General features: G+C 38.7%; 1 protein-coding gene across 5 annotated transcripts in view; it reads left to right on the forward strand.

Moving 5' to 3' along the window:
* The first annotated feature begins 13,853 nt into the window (after positions 1–13,853).
* G2e3 (G2/M-phase specific E3 ubiquitin protein ligase) overlaps positions 13,854–23,523 on the forward strand; it is a 43,683-nt gene continuing 34,013 nt past the window's right edge. For 4 of the 5 annotated variants that reach the window (XM_070026178.1, XM_070026189.1, XM_070026200.1 and 1 more), the window contains exons 1-2: positions 13,993–14,058; positions 14,300–14,369. The gene's annotated coding sequence lies outside the window, so the exon portion shown is untranslated. Of the gene's footprint in view, positions 14,059–14,299; positions 14,370–23,523 lie in introns of all 5 variants that reach the window. The other variant, XM_070026182.1, reaches the window with a different exon arrangement.

Here is a 23,523-nt window from a genome sequence, read left to right on the forward strand (position 1 = left end):
TTTTTCTCTGTGATTTTCGCATGGAGGTTCAGGAGACTGCTCTTCAATTTTGTTTTGGTGTGTCTGTCTTTGCTTGGTTGCTGATTCTGTATTGGTAGAGAGAGTCTGTGCCTGATCTGGGTTCTGTTGGGAGCCTATTTCCAGCTGCTATTCTGACTTACTTAGGATTCTCAGCTCTCTGCTGTAGATTGCTGGCAGTTCCCGCCTTTGGAAGGGTTGAGCAGCCTAGACTGCTTGTGTTTGCTCCTACGGGTGCTCTTGGGAAGAACAGATGCTCTGGATGCACTCTCCCAAATACTGGAGTCTGCTATGGGCTCCTGATGTGTTTTTGTTTGTTTGTTTTGGGCTGGTTGTGGGCTTGAACTCTAGGTTTGGGTGCTGTCCCTCAGCTTTTCAGCTCAAGGCTGGCACCCTACCATTTGAGCCACAGCACCACTTCTGACCCTTTTTGCTTTTGTGATGCTGAGGAATCAGATCCAGAGCCTCATACATCCAAGACTATCACTCTATTGCTGAGCCGCCTTAACAGTCTGAGCTCCTGCTTACTATCAGGTGCTGGCAGCCTGTGTTGCCCAATTCCCAGTCTAGGGTATATGGGTGGAGTTTTGGTGGGGTTTGGGCTTCTCTTGTCCTGGGCCTCCAGGTCTTTTGTTGTCACAGGCATGCTTCCCGGGGAGTGTTGTTTCCTGGTTTTCTCCCCTCTGTTGAGGCGTATGCTCAGCTTTTTACTTCAATTGGGAGGAGTTGGTTGTGTTGTTCAGGCGCCGGATCCCCGGGCCTGGTACCAGGCCCCAGCCTGGAGCGTGCTTGTTAGGCCTGTGCTGATGTGTATACCACCTAGGTTATGCAGCCTGGAGCGCACTCGTTAGGCCTGTGCTGATGTGTATACCACCTAGGTTATACAGCCTGGGGGACACAGTTCAAATTTCTACTGTTGGTAGTCTTGACCCAGGTGCGCTGTTCCTGGCTTGGGCATTTAAGCTCCCTTCCAGGGGCGCTCTTGCTCTAGCCTGGCCAGCTGAGTGTGCTCCACGGGCTGGTGGAGCTCTCAAACAGTTCCCAGTTTTAGTGGGTCCTGTGGTCCGGGTGTTGGGGTAGGGAGTCTAGGTCAGGGTCTGGGGATTCCCTCCAGCTCTGGTCTCCCTTGAGGGATACACTTCCCCTGTGGGGTACTCACCCTGGAGCTGGTTGTTTCTGTGTGGTGTAGGTCGTCAGTTGTTGTTGCAATCCGGGCTGGGTTGGGCGGTGGTGGCTCTGTGTGATTCTTTTCTGTCTCTGCCTCTGTCGAAGCTGTCGGGTCAAAAGTGTCCACGCTCAGGCAGCTTCTTCGTGGTACCTCTGGGGCCCGAGCGGCCCTGCCGGGTCATTGCGATCGCAATCGGCCGGGCAGGTGGTCTGCCGGGCAGGTGGTCTGCCGACAGATCCCTTTGTCGCGCTGCTGGTGCCGAGCGGCTTTGGCGGGATGGAGCCTCTCTGCTCGGGTGGAGAGTGAGGGGTGGGGGTGGGATCCTCGTGGAGACTCCCGGCTGGTAGGTTTCTCTGTTCCTGGCGATCCGCTGTTCTGCAAACCGGTACCTGGTGATCTGAAAGCGGCCCCCTGTGTCTCTGCTGTGTCTCTGGGGCTCCCGCCGGCTGGCCGGCGGCTTGTTGCACTGCCGCGCGGCCAGTAAAGGTTGGGGGAGGGGTCTTCGCTTTTCTCTGTTCTGAAATTCTTCTTTTCCTCTCTTTCTTTTTTTGTTATTCTCCGCCTCTGGTTTTTCTCTGAGTGTTCGTCTTTTTGTTGTTGTCGGTCTCTTGGGGAGATTAAGCGTTGGAAGTCGAACTCTCTTTTTGGTTGGAGAGAGCTGTGGCGTTTCTCTACTGCCCCGTCGCCATCTTGGCCCCCCTCTGTAAGATACTTTTTTGACCAAGGTAGCTGTGATAGCATGGACCTGAAGAGATGCTAGATATGATCAGTCATTAGGGAAATGCAAATCCAAACCACAATGAAATATCATTTCTTATCGATGGGATAGCTATCACTTGAAAATCAAAAAGAAATAGGGAAAGAAAACAGAAATGACTGTTAGTAAGAACTGACATGTGTTGCTCCTAAGAAAGCAAATGTGGCAACCACCATGGCAGCCTGGCAGTTTCTCAATATGCTAAATGTGATTGCCATATAATAAAACAATTCTACTCATACACATATATATATATATACAATATAATATATATATATATGCTTAAAAGATTGTAAAAGATGCTATAGTTTACATAACTGCCATGTAAAGGCCCACATGTTGGGTGCATAGTCATCAGCACTGTCACTACTGGAAAGTGAGAGAAACTATAAGCACTGGGCCTAGTAGAAGGAAGTTAGGTCATGAGATTAGTCCCTGGAGGAGTACCAGGACACCAGCCCCTTCCTGTTTCTACCTTTCCTTCCTGCTATAAAATCAATAGATGATCTGTGTGTCACACATTGATATCTCAGGCCCACAGCAATAGGGTCAAATGACCATGAAACAAAACCTCTGGAAGCATGAGTCAAAATAAAACTTTCCTCCTTTTAAGTGTATTCTCTTGGGTAGTTTATCACAGTAATAGAATGCTGACTAACACAACAAGTAAGTATTCAAACAGGAATTTGTACATGTACATTGTTCATGGCATACCATTCATAACAGCCAAAAGGTAAAAACAGTTCCAACTGTCCATCACCAAACAATGAACAAAATACAATCTTTTCCATGTAATAGAACAGTATTTGTGATTAAAAAAGAGGGGAAGTGCTTACATGTGATACAATGAGGATGAACTTCAAAAAGATGCTAAGTGAAGGAAGTCAAATAGTAAAGGTCACATGTGGTATGTATATAAAGTATTTATATAAAGTATTACAATAGGAAAACTGACAAAAGGTTTCCTTGTGGTTTCCAGAGGATAAAAAAAATGCATGAATTGAAGGAAATGCTTAGTGGGTATGAAGTTTTCTTTTGAGGTGAAAATACCTTAGATCTAGACAGAGGTAATGATTGTACAGATAAATGCACTAAACACCCCTGAATCATATCAAGTGGCTAATTTTCATGCTCTGTGAAAGAAATGAAGACGTTTTAAATTAGACGGTTAGAAATCTAGCTGTATTTTGGACTCTAAATTTTACTCCACTGATGTATATGCTGATATTCATACTACCAAAACTTTTTGTTTATCTCAGGAATTCCCTGAAAAACTCATCTAAATGTCAATTTCTTTTAACCATTTCAATAAATACCATTGTATGCTTGCTTATTCTTAAGGACTTGGGAAATTTGCTTCAAAATCCTTACCTTTCTGCACTCATCAGCAAGGTATTATAATAAAGTGTTATAATCTTTATCCAATTCTACTCAAAACTCCTTATTGTAAGAATTACCTTAAACCATTCCCCAACACTTCATAAATACTTTTTCTTTGTCCACTTTACTTTCAGATATTTCAAAAATCTGTAATCTGTCAGGGTAAAATTCTCTCTTACTACAGTAAGGATAAACTCTACCTTGTCTTATCAACAGATTGTGTTTTGGTGATTTTTTAAAGCAAAATAGCATGAGATGATCTTTCAGGCCCATGTCTAAAACTAATAAAAGCTTCCTCATTAGCCTGTCCCAAGACTAGAGACAACAGCCTCCTCAAAGGTCTATTGAAGCCTCTAGTTGGCGTAGAAAGGGTAGCTCTCATCATCACAACAGTGAGGTAAAACATTGCATTGGTCATGCTCTGAATATTTTAGGAGGTGCTCTCAAATGTCAAAAGTATGTTGTCTCTTGGTAGTTACAAACAAGTTCTAGAAATCCTTTCTTATCTGGTAAAATTTCTATAACTTTTACCCATGGTGGGGTAAACTATGCTCTATGTCACTAATAGTACTTGTGTTTGTCCTTGTCAAGATTATTATAATATTAGTGAGCAAGTTCCTAGAGGAAACAACAGATGTAGATGCCACCACCACCACCACCACCCCAAAATGTGTTTCACAAGCTGCAGGATTGAAAAGTTTAGGTCTCTTCACAGACTCTTCACATCCTTTGGACTTTGGACAGATTCTTCCCTATGTCACTTAAAACGTCTTGTGAATTTTCCTCATTCTTTTTGTTCCTGTTCTTATTTTGTTTACTTTTTTGTTTTTTCTAGTACTGGGGCTTGAATTCAGGGCCAGGGCACTGTCCCTGAGCTTCTTTTGCTCAAGGCTAGTACTCTACCACTTGAGCCATAGCACCACGTCCAGCTTTTTATGTTTATGTAGTACTATGGAATCAAACCCAATCGAACTCAATGCATGCTAGGCAAGCATTCTACCACTAAGTCACATTCCTAGCCCCTGCCTCACACATATTAATTAAGCAAGCCATTTACCAATTCAGACATGCCCCAGACTTATTTCTTTGTTGTTATTTTTTTATTCTATTCTGTCACTCTCCATTTTCTGACTGGAGTTTGAGCCACTTATATCTAAAGCAATCGTTAATATGGTAGAACTTGTTTCTATCATTTGTTTTGTACATCCTTTATATCTCTTCTTGTCCATTTTCCATATACATTTTAGAATAATCTTGACTATAAAAATGTTCTTGAGGCTTTGAGATCTCATTGAAATTGTTGAGCAAAATTAGCATTAAGTCTTCCACCTATGAACATGGTATATACCTCCATTTATTTAGCTTTTGAAAAAATTATTATGTTTAATAGTTGTACAAAAGAGTTGCCATTTAAAAAAGCAACTTACAAATCCGATATATCTTGATCAATGTCACTTCTTTCAATGTTTATTTCTCTCAGTAATGTTTTATAATTTTCAGTGTATAATTTTTGCAAATGACTGTCACATTCCATAGTTTCGTTTCTATTATATTTTACAAACTGAAATTTCAAGTTGTATATCTAGTACCTATTCTAGTATATAGAAACATAAATATATACTATCTAGAAATTGAAATTACTTTATTAATCTATCTAGAAACCTTGTTAAACTTACCTGTCAGCTCTAGTTTCTTGTTTGTAGATTCAGAATCTGGACATTGGCAATCATACTATTCAAAAATATGTTTTTACTTCTTCCTCATTTTTTTTTAAATTTTTAAAACTTTTTTATTTTTTGCCAGTACCAGGGTTTGAACTCAGGACTTTGCTCTTGCTTTGCATGTTCTGCTAGTGCTCTGTCATTCAAGCCACTTCTCAGCTCATCCTCTCCTACTGAAATATTTCACATTTTTATTCAAAGCCTTTGCCTTTAATTTGAATTTTACACTTCAAATCATGTATTGGTATGAAGCCAATACCTGACTGCAATCTCATAAATTGCTGAAGCATCCATTCTGTTCTCGAGTTTGTATACATTTTATTTTGAGAGACACCCAAATCTTTCTAGTCACCAGTTTCTTGACATGTATTAGTTCGTTTCTTAGAAAACTGGGCTCAGCCGGGCGCTGGTGGCTCACGCCTGTAATCCTAGCTACTCGGGAGGCTGAGAGCTGAGGATCAAGGTTCAAAGCCAGCCCGGGCAGGATAGACCATGAGACTCCTATCTCCAATAAACCACCAGAAAACCGGAAGTGGCACTGTAGTTCAAGTGGTAGAGCGCTCGCCTTGAGCTGAAGAGCTGAGGGACAGCGCCCAGGTCCAGAGTTCAAGCCCCACGACTGACCAAAAAAAAAAAAGAAAACTGGGCTCAATCATTCAATGAATCATTACCATTTACCAATTGCCATTTGCCATTACATCAAAAACAATATGATGCGCTAAAAACACCCTATCATATCACCCCTATGACAGAAATGGAATTGTCTATCTTTACTTAAATAATACCCAAGTCCTTTCACAAGGGATCACTTTTTGTTTGTTTGTTTGTTTGGGGATGTTGTTGTTTTGGTGGAGGCATGTTATTGCCTTCTTTTGCAAACCAGGGTTTTCACTCAGAGCCTCTTGCTCTTGCTTACAACTTGCTTGCTCATAGCCAGCATCTACCACTTGAGCCATACCACTTGCTTCACTTTTGTTGTTTAATTGAAAAGAGTCTCACAGACTTTTCTGCCCAAGATGGCTTGAAACCAGGATCGTATTATCTCAGCCTTAAGTACCTAGGATTGCAGGCACAAGTCACTAGTGCCTAGCTCATAAAAGGTAGTTTTATAACCAGATATTTGCAGTGTTTTGAGGCTGTCTCACTGCTATAGATCTTACAAGACAGAAAAATTATTTCTCTTTCTTTGGATCTACAAATTACATTGCTTGGTGTTGGATCATGAATGAGACCAAAATGTTATTACACTGTTTGACAACTCCTGAGGAGTATTTTATCAGAAAACAGATCATTAGGTGCTGCAATTCAATGACTAGGATTGAATTTGTGGTATAAAAGCCTACTGGATACTATTTAAAAGCTGGGTAGAGATTTGTCACCTTGGTGCTAGACATTACCTAGGGTGTGTTTTGGAAAATAAGTTCTACCTCTTGCAAGGAAATCTTTAGATAACTTAACTTGAAATTGGAGCTCTATTTGAGATCCAAGCCCTGTCTATGCATAGAGTATTTTGGGCTGCTTTTGGTTCTCATACATTCTCTTCAATATATGCTTTACAGAAGGACCAGAAATATTGGAGGATTTTCCATGTTATGTTTCAAAGAATATCAGAAGTGTTAGACAATGCCATCTGGACTATTGAACTCCTTGCCCAGGATGTTCATAAAATTGGACTGGCAGTGTTTCAGATAGAAACACGTAGATGTAATATTGGCCTTTCAAATAGTAACATATGTTGTTTTAAGGAAAGAATTTCGTGCTTATATGTCTGCAGACATCTCTGAAATCTTTAATAATCCTAAAACTGTGGAGAAAGAAAATAGAGAAGTGGTAGCTTATAATTGGAAATTATATTTGGTCTGTTGTTGGCTTAATTTTGGTATTCTTGATTCCTGATGAAAAGTGAACCTCAAATTCTGAGCACAATCCTTCTATCAGCATTTTTTGGTGAGGTAACATTCAGATACTTGGTTGTGTAATGCTGCCTGAATAGCCATGAAATGATTAAACAAATAATCTTACTATAACACACAAAACCCAAACATTCTTTTTTTTTGGGGGGGGGGGGTCCGGTTGTGGGGCCTAAACTCTGGGCCTGAGCGCTGTCCCTCAGCTCTTTAGCTCAAGGCTAGCGCTCTACCACTTGAGCCACAGCGCCACTTTCGGCTTTTTTCTTATGTGGTGCTGAGGAATCGAACCCAGGGCCTCAGGCATGCAAGGCAAGCGCTCTACCACTGAGCCAACTTCCCAGCCCCAACCCAAACATTCTTAACAGCTGAAACACATTATAAAACCTTGACATTTATGGCAAGTTTTTAGAAAAGACACTCAGAAATTTGATTCATTCTCAGGATACCTCAAAGGGAATGAAAGTTATGTGAACTGACAGGTACCCACATGTTAGTAGCCTAGTCCGTATATTTTTCCATATTCTCTAATTGTAATTAACATGCAAATTCTCTCTCATGTAATGTCCACATGAAGCCTATAATGTAGTTATTATTTTTGTTTTGTGTATGTATATGTCTTGATCAGGGCCTAGTGTCCCTTAGCTTTTCACTCAGGTTGGTGTTCCACAAATTGAGCCACTTCCAGCTTTTTGGTGGTTAACTAGATATGAGTCTCACAGACTTTCCTGCTCAGATTGGCTTCATACGGCAATCCTCAGATCTCAGACTTACGAATAGCTAGGATTACAAGCATAAACTACCAGCATCCAGCGACAGTTATTATTTTTTGCAGGTTGCAAATGAGTACTGAAGTTCAGATGGTTCATATTTTGCTTGAAAGTAATAAGAGCTAGTGATTAAACGTTTTTAGCTTTAAAGTCCAAGCTCAGAATATTGTATTGAGTCTCATTGAAGAATTTTTTTCCTAAAGAATAACCTAAAGTCTAAGAGTGAAGGCCTAAGCCTGTAAGCTAAGCTGCTTGGGAGGAAGAGGGATCCTAGCTACTTGAAATTAATGTTTGAGACCACCTGGGGCAAAAAATTTGCAGCACTGCATTTCAACCAATAACTGGACATGGTGGTGTGCACATGTATCCACAGTGATGCCAAGACGCATCGACTGAAGGATAGCAGTCTAAATCAATCAGGGTATAAAGCAAGACCTTATCTGTATAATAACCAATACTAAAAGAGTTGATGGAGGGGCTCAGGCAAACAGAAATCCTTGAGTTCAATCATCAGTCTGAGTAAAAAGGAGGAAAGGGGAAGGAGTCCTAAAGGTTAGATAATTTTGTGGCCTGGACTCTTATAAGAATTTGATGTTTTTTTCTACCTCCCATGAACACATACAGGTGAATTGGGCTTAGGATAATTGAGTCATTTAGCAATCAATGGCAGGGGGTGAGGGGAAGGGAGTAAAAAAATAAAATACCCAAGTAAAGTAAACTGAAAAGAATTTGATTGCCAGCCACGGGCTGGGAGAAGATCTTCACTAGCCACAAAACGGACAAGGGTCTCATATCTAAAATATTCTTAGAACTCGTGTTTTTTTCTTTCTTGCTATTGTTTTTAACATACTTATAATGCACTATGTGATTCTTTTGTTTCTTTTGTATGTTCTTCCCCCACGGTATAATCTGTTTTCATTGTATCTGATTCTGGTGTCCTGGGTCTTGTATATACATTTTTTTTCCTTTTTTTAAAATAAGTTTTTATTGTGAAAATACTGTACAGAGGGGTTACAGTTACATAAGCAAGGTAATGAGTACATTTCTTATCAAGCATTGTTGCCTCCTTCTTTTTTTTTTAATTGTGAAAATACTGTACAGAGGGGTTACAATTACATGGGCAAGATAATGAGTACATTTCTTATCAAGCATTGTAGCCTCCTCCTTTGTTTCCCCTTCCCATCCCATCCTCCTACCCGCTCCCCCACCCAAGGTGGCATCAGCAATGTTATTTCAGCATCTGGAGTTACACTTAACTGTAAAGAGGCTCTGATTTCAGTGTGAGTGCTTCAGGACCAAAGATATCTATTAAAAGAAGCAACTCTGACAACAATTTGTTTGAAACACCAACCTGAACCAGGATAATGTTAACATAAACAACCACAGGTATGACCTGCATTAGAATACCATGTCTCATATAGGCTTACTGCAAACCTTGAGCCCTTCTTGTTAAAACTGTAGAGTTACTCAGCAGGAACAGTGTCATTCCAAATCACTGCTGTTAATATACCTACTTATTATCCAAAGAACACCAAAACAAGAGATCTGAATTTCTGTGTTTTAGTTGCTACTTCCTGCTGCCAGGAGGTGGTGTGTTTTACTTAAGAGACACCTAACCACAGTTACTTAGCGATTTCAAATCAAAACATTCTAGTGACTGAAACAATAAGCAAGAGAATTATGTTTGGTAACAGACAACAAACATTTCCTAAAATGTAGTTTGACTGAAGTTCTGGAAACATTTTACTGAACACATGACTACAACTCCATTTCGAAATTTATTAGTACTGTTGGCATCAGAGTAGATGCTTGATAAATACATTTTAATCTGGAGGTCACACATTCACAAGGTCCTTTATTTATTTTATATGTTATCACTTACAAAAGGTAATTAGCAATATGAACTAATTTATTTTGAAATCATAGGGTGAAAGCTCTGTATCATTTATGCCATAAATAGGGATATTATGTGTGCTCCCAAATATAATATTTCTGAATATTATAGAAGACCATGGTCACAACAGAGAAGAAGAATAAACATAGAGAAGGTGAGAAAGAAAAAGAGGGGGAGATATTAACACAAACAATATAAAAATTCAGGCAAAGACAAGATCAAGAGTAAGAGATGATAAAATTTATCAAGCAGGGAAAATAGGTTGTGGTGGTGTACACTTGGAATTCCAGCACTCAAGAGCTGAGGCAGGAGAATGGCCAGTTCAAAGTTACCCTGTCTTAAAAAAATTATTAATTGGGGAAAAGAGAATTACCAGGAGCCACCATAATATAGGCCAAATTTTTGCTTCATGTGAAAATAGATGACAGTCAAAAAAATCTGGGAGGCAAATCTTGATTATGGAATTGTAACCTCTTTGTATGTATGTGTGCTGGTTCTGAGGCTTGAACTCAAGACTTGAGCACTGTCCCCAAGGATTTTTTTTTCTTTGCTAGTGCTCTAACACTTGAGCCACAGCTCCACTTCCAGGTTTTTGGTGGATAACTAGAGAAAAGTGTCCCATGGACTTTCTTGCCCCAGCTGGCTTTGAACTGTGATTGTCAGATCTCAGTCACCTGAGTAGCAAGGATTACAGGTGTGAGCCACAGGCACCCAGCAGAATTGTAATGTCTTCGAACAACTTCTTAATAATACTTTAAAAAGAATTTTGATATGTGATGTAAGATGCATGCCTAACTTTGTTTTTTCCATATAAATAACGATTAGTCTGTTTAATAACTTCCTAGTAAAACTTTCTAGTAAATTTTACTATTCGAGTAAGACAAATTTACCCAGACTGTACTAATCCTTTTATTTTTCTAAAATGCCCTAATAATTCTCACATATTATTCTTTTATATGCACACTAGTAGTATAATCTCCAATTAAATTTTTTTGGGGAGGGTCGGTCGTGGGGCATGAACTCTTGGCCTGGGTGCTGTCCCTCAGCTCTTCAGCTCAAGGCTAGCGCTCTACCACTTGAGCCACAGCCCACTTCAGGCTTTTTCTGCTTATGTGGTGCTGGGAATCGAACCCAGGGCCTCATGCATGCAAGGCAAACCCTCTACCACTGAGCCACCTTCTCAGTCCTCCAATTAAATTTTTAAAAATATTAAGACCTCTTATCTTAGTTTAAAATTTGTTTTTAGGCACTTTATTCTTTGCTTAATTTTTACTTACTTTTTTGTGCCTGTCCTGGGGCTTGAACTCAGGGTCTAGGCACTGTTCCTTGGATTCTTTTTCTCAAGACTAACATCCTAACACTTGAGCCACAGCAACACTTCCAGCTTTTTCTGAGTAAGTTTATTAGAGATAAGAGTCTCAAGGATTTATCTGCCCTTGCTGGCTTTGAACTACTTTGAACCACTACTCAGCCTCCTGAATAGCTAGGATTATAAGCATGTGCCACCAGTACCTGGCTCTGTAACAACATTTTATTATTTTTATCAGTTTTTGTTTAGTGGTGAGAAAAGTGGATTGAAGGAAGTCTTGTTCCAAAGCAGTCATATTATTTTTTTGTAGACTCTGGTCCCAAGAGAATTTTAGTCTTATTTTTGGCTACAAATGAAGTAAATAGGAACAGGAAAATAAGGAAGAAAAAAATTCCATTAGTAGTAATTCACATTTTCTGCGGACTTTTGTCTTAGATTACTGAGGGGGTTATTGGAACTGTAATAAACTCTTTTGCTTTTTTTTTTACTCAGATTTGGTAGCTTTTATTAAATGAAATACTAACAAAATTGTGTTTCACTTGAAAAATATCAGCTATTGGAATGCCAGTGCAAAGCATGCATTAAATATTCTGGGGGTGAATATTTTAAGTCTACGTTTTCTCACTCTTCTTCATTTTGTCAGTTAATGTTTATTGAATCTTTTTTTGTCCATGAAATGCTGTACTATTGTTTATGGATTGTATTCCAAAGCACCTACATGTAGTCTATTGGAAAAAGGAATAGTCTTATATGGTGATTTACTGGACATGCTACTTAATAAACACCAGCTCTAGGCAATTTATACAATCTGGCATGATCTTATAATGATCTCCACTGTAGATGAGAATGAGAAATGAACTCATTGATCTGACTGAAGACTTGGTTGGCAGTGGGTGAAGTCAAGATTCCTAAGAGAGGACTAAGGGAACTCAGAATATATTTTTTCAAATTACCTATTATGTTGTATATTTTATATACAAATATATGATTTTAGGCAATTTTATTTATGTAATTTCATACTGTATCATATATATCCTTTTTTAACCATATATGATTTTTTTTATCTTTGGGGGGGGTCTTTGCAAATGAAATTTGAGAATATTCAACTTGTGGTTTCATGTCAACTTAGAATTTTATTTTAATTATGAGGCTTGAACTCAGGGTCTGGGCACTAGCCCTTAGCTTTTTCACTCAAGGCTAGTGTTCTACCACTTTGAGCCACAGTTCTAGTTTTCTGATGGTTAATTGGATATGAGTCTCACAGAGTTTTTTGCCTGGACTGGCTTTGAACCATGACCTCCGGATCTCAGTCTACTGATCTACTGAGTAGCTGAGCCACTATTGTGAGCTACCAGCACCCCACTTCAACTTCAGATTTTTTTCTTTTAACCAACTTAAGAATATCTGTGAAGAATACTTGTGAAGAAAGAAATTCTTTGGACTGGTAAATGGACATAGCCTATCAAATGCTACATTTATGCATTTCTGAAACCCTATTCTGTATCCAGAATGCATTCAATTTCTAACAATCTTCCCTTAAATACAAAATTCAAAAGTAAAGTATTTTATATCAAATGGTTATGACATAAAAGTTCTATGTTACTATGGCTATTTGCCTACCACAGATTCTGAAACTTTGTATGCTGTATGTACACACTTACTTTAAAAGGATTTTTGTAAACGTGAGAAAATCGGAGTGTCATGTCAACTTCATTTTCATTTCTTTGGGGCCAGCAATGTTAGCATATTAGATCCCCAAATACGGTAACTTAACCATTTCCTTATGGGTGAACACAGATTATCTGTTTTCTACTGTGGAAAAACAAAGTACATTAATACTTTATCTTCATGGTATCAGATATTCCTAGAAATCTAGCAAATCTTTCCAGTTCTGTTTTTGACAGAGGCTAACAGAGAGCTATTAACAGATCCGTTTGGATAAATTAGTGCCATTAGAGGTATTATCTGTGTCACTGTCAATTCCAGAAGTAAAAAATTAGAGTTAAGTTTCAACCTCTTCTGTCCCCTTCCTCCCTAAAAAAATCAAAGCAGGGTCAATCTTTCTTTTAGGTTTAGTTTCTTTAGTTTCTTAAATCTCCCAGGTGCATTCCCTTCAGAGGCTTGGACCAAAAATATATCGTGCTTTTTGATTAAAAAGGAATCTGGCCAAACGATCTTCCGTTGGGGAGGGAGGGCTGTGTCCAACATTTATTCTCAAACTTGTTACCTGGGGCTCGGAATGGTCACCTGGGAGCGGGGTGACTGCTGGGTGCACTCAGGCTTTTATCTCCCCCGCACACAGAGGAGAAAGGGGTTAAAAGTGTGAATTCCCAGGCAGGACCAAGGAAGGCCTGGCAAAAACAGGGTAACATTCCAGGTGGGTTGTTTTTCTCAATCAAGACGCCAGGTTGTTTACTCAGAGCTGAAAGTTATTCCGGGCCTCCTCCCAGCTCGCCGGGGGTGGGAGGTGGGGAGATCGGTCCTCCGATCTACTTCGGAAAGGAGCCGGACTCTCCCCGGACCTCGGGGGGGGGGGGGGGGCGAAGCGGCGAGCCGCCCGCGGAGCGCGCCGCAAGCCCACCCGGGGAGGGACGGGACCATCCACGGAGATAACCCGAGGGACACCAGCCCTGCGTGGCAAAAGACCTGTACGTATTCAGAAAGTAACATCCGAGGGTGAAAGCAAACGGAGGAGTCCGCTGGATCTGAAATAAATACACACAGAAGCAAAGGAAATCGCAGCCAAAGACGCAGGACGGTGCGCCGCACCTCTCCCCGAGCAAACGGGGAGGTGCGTGCGGGAGGCCCCGCCCCGCGTCCCTCCCACCCTCCCTCCCTCCCCTACCCCGTCCGGCCCCGCCCCCCTCGCCACCCCAGTTGGGGCGGGGCCCGCCCGCCACTTCCGAGTAGCGAGCGGAAGCGAGAGATTTGAATTGTCCGGGCCGTTAGTGGAGCAGGCTGCTGCCGGTGGTCCTGCGACCGGACAGCGCCAGCCGCGCGTGACGCGTGTGACGCGGCCGCTTCGCGACCTGAGGCTCGGCGCGCGCGCGCGCGAGGCAACGGCGCAGGTCAGAGAGAGGAACGGGCCCAACGGATGGAGGAGGCGTAGCGGGCTGGACGGCGGGACGGAATGGGTAGCGGGGGCCAGGGGCTCCGGAGCGCCTAGCTGGGGACGGGAAGGGGGGGGTGTCCGGTGTGGAGACGAGGGGCGCGGGGGGCTGAGGCCGGGAAGTGGGCTGGAGCGCTGGGGTAGCCCGGCCCCCCCGGTGTGGCGGTTGAGCCTGAGTGGTGAGAAGTCAGAGGCCTGGCGGCCCCCCCCCCACCCCCCACCCCACCCCGAGATTGACTCGTGCCTGTGTCGTTGTCACCCTGTAGTGCTTCCGTTCCCTCGGCTCGGATGCTGATGCCTACAGCCCCGTTGACTCTCGAGCAATCGTCGTCGCAGGTATGGACATCGCGGAGGGAGGGGGGGAGGGTGTCAGCCGGCGAATGCAAGGGCCCCCCCCCGTCCCCCCTCCATCCCTCCGAAAGAGGGGTGCCCGGGCCGATTCATTCTCCCTACATGACAGCCTTTGGAAATGCCTGGCCAGGGCATTTAAACTGAAACCCGAGCCCCCTTTGTATGTGAAAAAGCGGATATTTTCCTTTCACGGTTGACCTTTTTTTTTTTTTCTTTTTAAAACAAAACAAAAAAACCTTCCCTGTACTGAAAAATAAAAGGGAGACTTACTCATTTGCACTGGCTACAGTAACAGCCGTGTTCCACGGGGTCGCAGCTGCTAACAATAGGGAGAAGGTTGGGTTCCAGCGTTGTCCCTGCCCTTTTTTCCTCCCTCTATTCATCGCCCAGCTTGTAGGTTGTTAAAGAGAGTCCTTTGGAAGAATTCTAAGGCCCGTGGGTGCTGTTTGGATTTTCTTCTTGTTCGTCCCATCTCCTCGTTTCTTTTTTTTTTCTGTTTTCTCGGTCTCTGGATGGATTTCCAGCTTGAAATTTTTCTCGATTTCTCTTCTCTTTTTCTTTTTCCTTCCCCCTCCTTCCCTTCTTCTTTTTTTTCACATCGTTTTTCGTGATGAACTACATTCCCCCCCCCGCCCCCAGACCACAAAATAAAAAGGTCATTCCTTTTTGAAGAGTAACTGTTAAACCATGAGTACGTGTTTAGTAGTTTTGTCTCTTAATGGAAAACTTGTGAGACTAGTTTGGTATTGCTTTACAGGGAAAGATAGTTTATTTTAAGGTTTTAACACTTAAGAGTACAGTGTAATTATATGGACATCCTTTTGTAAGTAGCACTTGATATTCAGAATAAAAACATTCCTTCATGTAGTACTGGCAGTTCTTCCTTCCCTCAATTCCTGCTAATAAACTTTTCAGTATACACTAGGAAGAAAAGATTTAAAGAGGAAATATTTAGGATCATTGAAATATTTTTTGTAAGACTGCAACAGAGACACTGGCTGTCCCTTCCCAAGGATTGCAAATAAGCATTCTGTTCATTTCAAATATGCCACCTGCAAATAATTTTTATTTTTTATTGACTTCTACACCTGAATTTACTTTTCCCTGCCTGGACTGTCATGGATTTTATTTCCTTTGTCTAGTCATATCAATGAGTTTCATATTTGATTGTGTATGTATATTACTTTAAAGGTTGGTAAATTCTGATTTCTGAACTTCAAATCTTAGAGGCTCTGAATCAGTAGGGTAGAGGGTTGTGTTGAATAATTTGCGTATTTAACTGAAAGACAAGAGTTTTAGAGTTTTTAAAACACTGCCTTAGTCTTCCCTATAAAAATGTTCTAATATAGTTGGTTAAATGATAGTTGAAAACAGATTGCCATGGTTTGAATCCCAGTTCCATTATCTGAGAGTGGTGAGACTTTGAGAAAGCTATTTGACCTCTCATTGTACGCCAGTTATCTCAACTGTATAATGGAGATGATATCTTCTTGTAGGATTATTGTGAGTATTAAATTAGCTAATACATTTTCAAACCTTAGAGTAATGTATAGTACATAGTAAATGATACATATTTTATTACAGAGTTGCTAAACTGTACAGATCATAAATTGTCTGCTGTAGATAAAATTTTCAGATAACAAAATAGGGCAAGAAAGTTTCAATAATTTGTTTTAATACAATCAATAAAGTGTTTGATTAACAGATTTAACTAAAGAATGGGCCATTTATTGTTTTTAGTGTCTATTAGTTGTACAAAGGGATTTCATTATATTTCTAATACAGGCCCATAATATATTTTGATAAAATTCACCCTTTCACATTTTCTTGCCCCTTTCTCCTCTTTTGAAACAACTTTGATAGGTTTTATTCTATTTCCATAAATTCATATAAAGTATCTAAATCATTATTGATCCTCTCTTTATCCTTTCCTTTTACCCTCCTTCATCTAGCTGTTACTTACTCCCAAACAACTCCCATTTTACCTTTATGTCTTTTTGTTGTTACTACTGTTTTTTTAAGGTCTAGATGCTGCACTTGTCTTTCATAGTCTGGCTTATTTTTCTTAACTCCCTTTTTACTCATTTTCCTTCAGACAGCATAATTTCATTATTCTTGATGGCTGTTTGTGTGTATATATATATATATATATATATATATATATATATATATACCATATTTTCATTGCTCATCAGTTGGTGAGTATTTAGGCAAATATGTTGGGTTTTTTTGAATAGAGATGCTATACATAAACATGAGTGATCAGATATCTATTGTATCATGACAAATTCCTTGATTATATCCCAGGAGTTATAGCAGGATCATATGGTAGTTCTGATTTTCATAGTGGCTACATTAATTTACATTTCTAACAACAGTGTATAGAGTTCCTGTTACCCTGGATCCTGGCCAGCATTTGCTTTCTTAATTATTGCCATTCTGATATATGGGATGGTTCTCAGTGTTGTTCTGATTTGCATTTCCTACCTTTTTGAAATGTACTACAGTACTTCTTGACTCTCTGCAGTCTCCTTCTAAGTGTTGCTCCATAAAAATCTCTGAATAGCTTCCTACTGTCTACAATATGTAATTCAAATCTCAACTTTTTCTTTCTTTACCAACTTCTTCATAGTATTGTTTCTTGATTCTGTTTCCAAGCAATATGTGGCTTTTAAGCTTTATGAGTATGGAAAAGTAAGTATGAAATCATAAGCTCAGAAGATATTTCAAGTGAGAAAGAAATCATGAGCAGTATTTGTTTATATTCATGAAATTCCAAATGCTTTATATATATTTTCTTAATTCTTATAACCATTTTCTTTTATTATACCATGATAAGATGAGAAAATGGAGTAACTAGTAAATTTAGTAACTTGAAAAAATTTTGTAACTGGAGATGTGGCTAAAGTGATTAGAAGTTCTACTTAGCAAGTGAGAAACCCTTCAAATTCGTGTATAGCCAAGAATGTTTATATTTGATTTCCTTATGAAGCTGTTTTATTTTTTAAAAGTGAGTGATATATGTTGTCTACTTAAAAAGAGTTAGAGAATTAAAAAAATCTGTCTTTTCACTTTCAACTATTAAATCTCCATCCTTTTTTACAAAAAAACCTGCCCAATAATGTAGTGTCATCATTGTAAAGACCAGTGGGTTGGTCTGTAAAGTATATAGTATTAGTGTGTTTCTGTTGGTAACTATTTCAGAAAAAATGAAAGTATTAGGTTCAGATATATGTATATATAAATAGATACATCTGTATCTAAATAGAGAGATAAGATAGATATTGGAATCTAGACCGTTAACATGATTTCCTCTTGATTTTTGAAGTTGGAATAATTAACTTTGAAATTCAAGCTTCAATGTAAATTTGTGTAACTCAGCTTTATTGCTACAAATATAAAGAAATGGTGGGGGCAAAAGTCCAAATATGGCAAGAGACATCACTCAAGTAGGAGAGTATCTGCCTTGCAAGTATAAGGTCCTGAGGGCAAACCTAATACTACCAAGAAAAATACAATGAAAGTGGCAGCTTTTGAAATTTCCCTAATGTAATATGTATCAGTAGACTGTGGGTTCTGCCTCCATGGATTCACCTAATCACTAGAAGGAACTGCATTGATGTGAAACATGTAGACTTTTTTCTTTTTATTCCCTAAACAATAGGGTATATTTACATAGTATTTATAAGTAACCTAGAAATGATATAAAGTCTATTGGAAGTTACAGATAGTTATTTGCACATACTGAATTGAAGCTAGGTGCTGGTGGAATATACCCTTGTAATCCTAGCTACTCAAGAGGCTGAGATCTGAGGATCATGATTCAAAGCCATCCCTGACAGCAATGTCCAGTCCATGATCAATTAAACACCAAAAAGCCAGAAGTGGAGATGTGGATCAAGTTGTAGAGTACTAGTGTTTTGAGCACCCCAATTATGAGTTCAAGCTCCAGGACTGGCAATCTAGTGGAATGGGAGGTCCATCTGAAACCAATCACCCAGGGATATCATTAGGATAACTACTTTATTCATTTTATTGCCAAATAATATCCCATTGCATATGCTATCAAGTGTGATTTAGTAATATCCTTATAAATAGTGCTACTGTAAATATTCGTATGGAAACCTTTTGTCTGGATACCGTTTTTAATTGTTGGGTATATACTTAGTAAAGTTACTGGGTAATATGGTAGTTTTTTGTTTTTTTGTTTTGGGTCGGTCATGGGGCTTGAATTCTGGGCCTGGGTTCTGTCCTTCAGCTCTTCAGCTCAAGGCAAGCGCCCTACCACTTGAGCCACAGAGCCACTTTCCGTTTTCTGGTGGTTTATTGGAGATAAGAGTCTCATGCATTTTCCTGTCTGGGCTGGCTTTGCTTTGAACCACGACGATCCTCAGATTACAGGCATGAACCACCAGCACCCAGCTTAATATGGTAGTTCTGAAATGTTTAAAACATCCAGAAACTGCCATACTTTATTCCACAATCACTTAGCCATTTGTATCACAATGTATGTGTACTTCAGTTTTTCCATATCCCCAATAGTTTTTTTTTTTCAGTAATGAGGATTGAATACTGAACAGACAAGCACTCTTCCCCTTGAGCCACACAGCTACTTGCCCATTGTTTTCATTGTTAATATTGTAGCTTACCCTAATGGACATAAATTGGTATATTGTTATGGTTTTGGTTTGTATGTTCCTGTGATGTTTTCATGTTCTTGTTTGCCATTTGAATTTTTCTTTGGAGAAATGTTTACTCACTTTCTCCACTTTTGGCTTTTTACTTGTTCGTTAATTGGAGAGAATCTTGGATTTAACTGCTCAAGCTGGCTTTGAAAGAGGATCCTTAGATCTCAGACTCCTGTAGTTTAGCTCTGCTTCAGCTTTTGTTGTCATATCTTATCAGTTTTATATTGGACTTTTTACCTTTCATCTACTTTGAGTTAATTTTTTTATATGACATTAGGGTCCCTAACTTCATTTCTTTTTTTTGTTCCTTTTTTTTTTTTTTTTTTGGTCAGTCGTGGGGCTTGAACTCTGGGCCTGAGCGCTGTCTCTCAGCTTGTCAGCTCAAGGCTAGCACTCTACCACTTGAGCTACAGCGCCACTTCCGGTTTTCCGGTGGTTTATTGGAGATAAGAGTTTCATGGACTTTCCTGCCCGGCTGGCTTTGAACGGCTATCATCAAATCTCATCCTCCTGAGTAGCTAGGATTACAAGCATGAGCCACCAGTGCCCAGCGAACTTCATTTCTTTTTTGTTGCTATTGTACTCACTTGGAGCATGAACTCAAGGACTGGGTGCTATCCCTGAGCTTTTTTTTAATCCCTGTGCTCAGAGCTATTGTTCTACCACTGGAGCCACAGCTCATTTTGGTTTTTTGATGGTTAATTTGAGATAAAAGTCTCACTGACTCTCCTTCCCAGGCTGACTTCAAACTTTACTCTTGATCTCTGTATCTTGAGTTGGTAGGAATACAGGTGTGAACTACCTGTGTCTGGCTTCATTTTTTTATGTGCCCATTTTATCATCCCATTTGTTGGAGGTTGTACATTTCCCCTTTGGTCTTGTATTCCTTTTAAAAATCAGTGGACCACAAATGTGTAGGTTTATTTCTAGACTCACCTATTCCTTTATATATGTATCAATAGGCCAGTACCACACCAGTTTGATTAGTGTAAATTTGTGAACTTTGACATTGTCTTAGAGATTGTTCTGACAAGTTATGGTTCTTCGTAATGCCATGTTAACTTTAAACATTAGCCCATTAGGATTTTCTTTTTTGTAGGATTTTCTGTTTTGTAGTTTTCACTACTCAAATTTTGCACTTCTTTGGTTAACTTCATTACTGTACTATTGTAAACAGTAGATTGTGAGTTGATGTCAGGTAGAAATATAACACAGTTTTGTGTGTTTATCTTATATACTGTAATTTTGCAATATTCATTTATTAGCTACTAACAGTTTTTCAGTTTTGTATTTTATAAATTCTTCAGGATTTTCCTACACATAAGATCAATACTTCTGTGAATAATTACTTTGAATGATTACCACTCAATTTGTGTACATTTTATTTTCTTGCCTAATTCTAAAATTTTCAGTATGTTGAATAAATAGTGGTAAGAATTGATACCATTTGTTTCAGTTCTTTAGGTAGAAACATTTAACTTTGAGTATGATGTTAGCTTTTTTTCATGCTTTATCTTGCTGAGAATAAACAGGATCTATTCTTAACTAAGTTGTTGAAATTTTTCTTTAATAATGAAAGCAAGTAAGATTTTTGTCAACTGCCTTCCTACATCACCAGAAAATTGAGATAAGTATGTGACCTTTTTTCTTTATTTTGGTAATAGGGTATATTACTTGGTTTAAAATTTTGAGATGTTGAACTACCTTTGCATATTTGAGACAAATCTTATTCTGTCATGGTAGTAATTAAATTTGTAATTAATAATTGTTTATAATTTTGCATCTGTTATCTATGAGGAATAATTAGTATGTAGTTTTCTGTTATGTCTTTTTCTGGTAATGTTACCAGGATATTGCTGGCATTATAAAAAGAGTTAGAAAGTATTTGCTTGTCTTTTGTCTTTGTTGAGTATATAACAATTTCATTGATGCTTTGTATCTCTTATCTGTGTTATTTTCCTGTATTAGTTTTGGGCTTTGTTCTTTTTTCTGGTTCCTTTCATTATAAAATTAAGTTTTAAAGCCTTCTATTTTAATGTAGGCTAATTCCCCTTATGATGTCTTTTTATTCCTTTTTTCTAAGATAATATTGTTTAATCTGCATATATTCTAGTTGTTCTTTATTTAGTGATTTCTATTATCATTCCATTATGGTTGAAGAAGATAACTGTGATTCCAATCTCATTGAGACTTGGATTCAGGTTTTAGTATGGTCTATCCATAGATAATGTTCCATGCGTATTTGAAAGGAGTATGTTATAATCTGCTACTATTGGATACTGGATAGATTGAGTATTCTTTATATCCATCAGATCTAAAACTATTTCAGCCATTTTTTGCTAAATATTTTAAGAGTTCTGGTTAGATAGGAATATGTGTCTATAGCCATAACTTCTTGATGAATTGATCTTTAATCAATTTTTAATACCTTTCTTTGGGTCTTATAACAATCTTTGAGTTATAGTCTACTTTAGCTTCAAACTAATTTAGTCACCTAAGTAACACTTTATTATTCTTTTTCTTTTAACGTACTTGTGTCTCTGGCGCTAATACAAAAACATGGAATGACTTGTATTTTAAGTTCATGTTATATCCTGTAGTAAGTAGTTACTGATAAGGAAAGATTATTGTTCCCTTAATCTTGATTTCCTCTATGTCTTATTTTATACCCTCTTTTGCTTTATTTAGTTGATACTTTCATAGTGTATTGTTTATTTGTACTTGCTTATATTGCTGAGCCACACTTTCAACTCTAGCCCTTTTTGTACCATTTAATTTTAGATGTAGTATCACTTTTTGCCTGGGGGAGGTACACTTGAGCCAATATCTTCCTATTTTATACTTTCCACTATAACTAGAATGACAAGTGTCCAGCATCACACTCAGTTCCTTCCATTAAGATTGAGTCTTGAGAATTTATTTATTTATTTATTTATGGCCAGACTTGGGGTTTGACCTCAGGGCCTGGGCACTGTCCCTGAGCTTCTTTTGTTCAAGGCTAGCACTCTACCATTTGAGCCATAGTGCCACTTCTGTCTTTTTCTGTTTATGTGTTACTGAGAATCGAACCCAGGGCTTCATGCATGTTAGGGAAGCACTCTACCATTAAGCCACATTCCCAACCCTGGTTGTGAACTTTTTAGTTCAGACTGGCATAGAACTTTACACCTTCATCTCTGTTTCCCTTATAGGTAGGATAACATGTGCATATCATGTACCAAATTATTGGTTGAGAAAGGAGTCGGTGGGGAGGTCTTACAAATTTTTGTCCAGGCTAGTCTCAAACTGTGATCCTACCAAGAGTAAGAGTAAGGACTATATTCATAAGTCACACCTCCAGGTATTTTATATGGTTTTTTACTTACATTCTTAGTAGTTATCTTAGGAATTATATTTACTATTTCAAACTTCTAACAATCTAGTTTGATTCCAGGCCATTTAGCATTAGTAATAAATAAAAAGTATACTACGTCTTACTATGTTGTTGTTGCAAATTTGTGCCCATTTTATATTTACTAGTGTTTTCCTCAAACTAATATCCCGATATCTTGATATGATTTGCTGAGTAGACATCATTTTCACAGTTGAATTAACCATGGTACCTTTGTTTAAAAGCAAGTATTTGAGCTTGTGTCTGACCTTTATATTATAGTCTGTTCTTGTTCACATATATTGTTGTCTTGATTGATTTAGTTCTATAGAAAGTCATGAAATCACAGTCTAAGATGTCCAACTTTGTCCTTTTAAGAACCATTCTTGCTATTATTGGGCCCTTACATTTTAATGTATATTTTAGAATCAGCTTGTCAATTTCTACTAGAAAAAGCAAGTACTTTTAATAACTACTATAACTCATCATGGCTTTATTGTGCAATGCTAAGTCATAAAAATATATTTAAGCTTTCATATGTATCGGACATATAAAAGTAACATTCAGGATAATATATACTGGACTTTCAAATAACATCTGAGTTATAAAGAAAAGAACTTTACTCACCCACGGTATAACCCCTGTTTTCACTGTATTTGATGTTGGTATAATTTGGGGAGGGGAAGGGAAAAAACAAATTGTTTAAGTAGGGATACAGATTGACCCATTGCTACAATGAGATGTACAAGATGCTTTGTCGAAAAATGAACTTTACAATTTGGGTGGGGAGGTGGAGGGGTAGCTGAGGAGGTGGGAGGGAAGGGATAGTAGGGGAAAACAAAGGAGGAGGAGGCAACAATGCTGGATAAAAAAATGTACTCATTACCTTGCTCATGTAACTGTAATCCCTTTATATTTTGACAATAAAAAACTTAATTAAAAAAAAGGAATTTAGAGTACATCAATGTGCTTTGCACAAATGGATTTAGCTTTTCTAATTGGTGATTTAGATAATCCCTTGAAAATATTTTTTAAATTGTGGATTAAAAAAAAAATCAAGTAATTTCCCTTTTTAAGATAT

The sequence above is a fragment of the Dipodomys merriami genome, unplaced genomic scaffold, assembly GCF_024711535.1.
Source record: "Dipodomys merriami isolate MVZ:Mamm:240054 unplaced genomic scaffold, mDipMer1.0.p SCAF_1, whole genome shotgun sequence".
NCBI lineage: Eukaryota > Metazoa > Chordata > Mammalia > Rodentia > Heteromyidae > Dipodomys > Dipodomys merriami.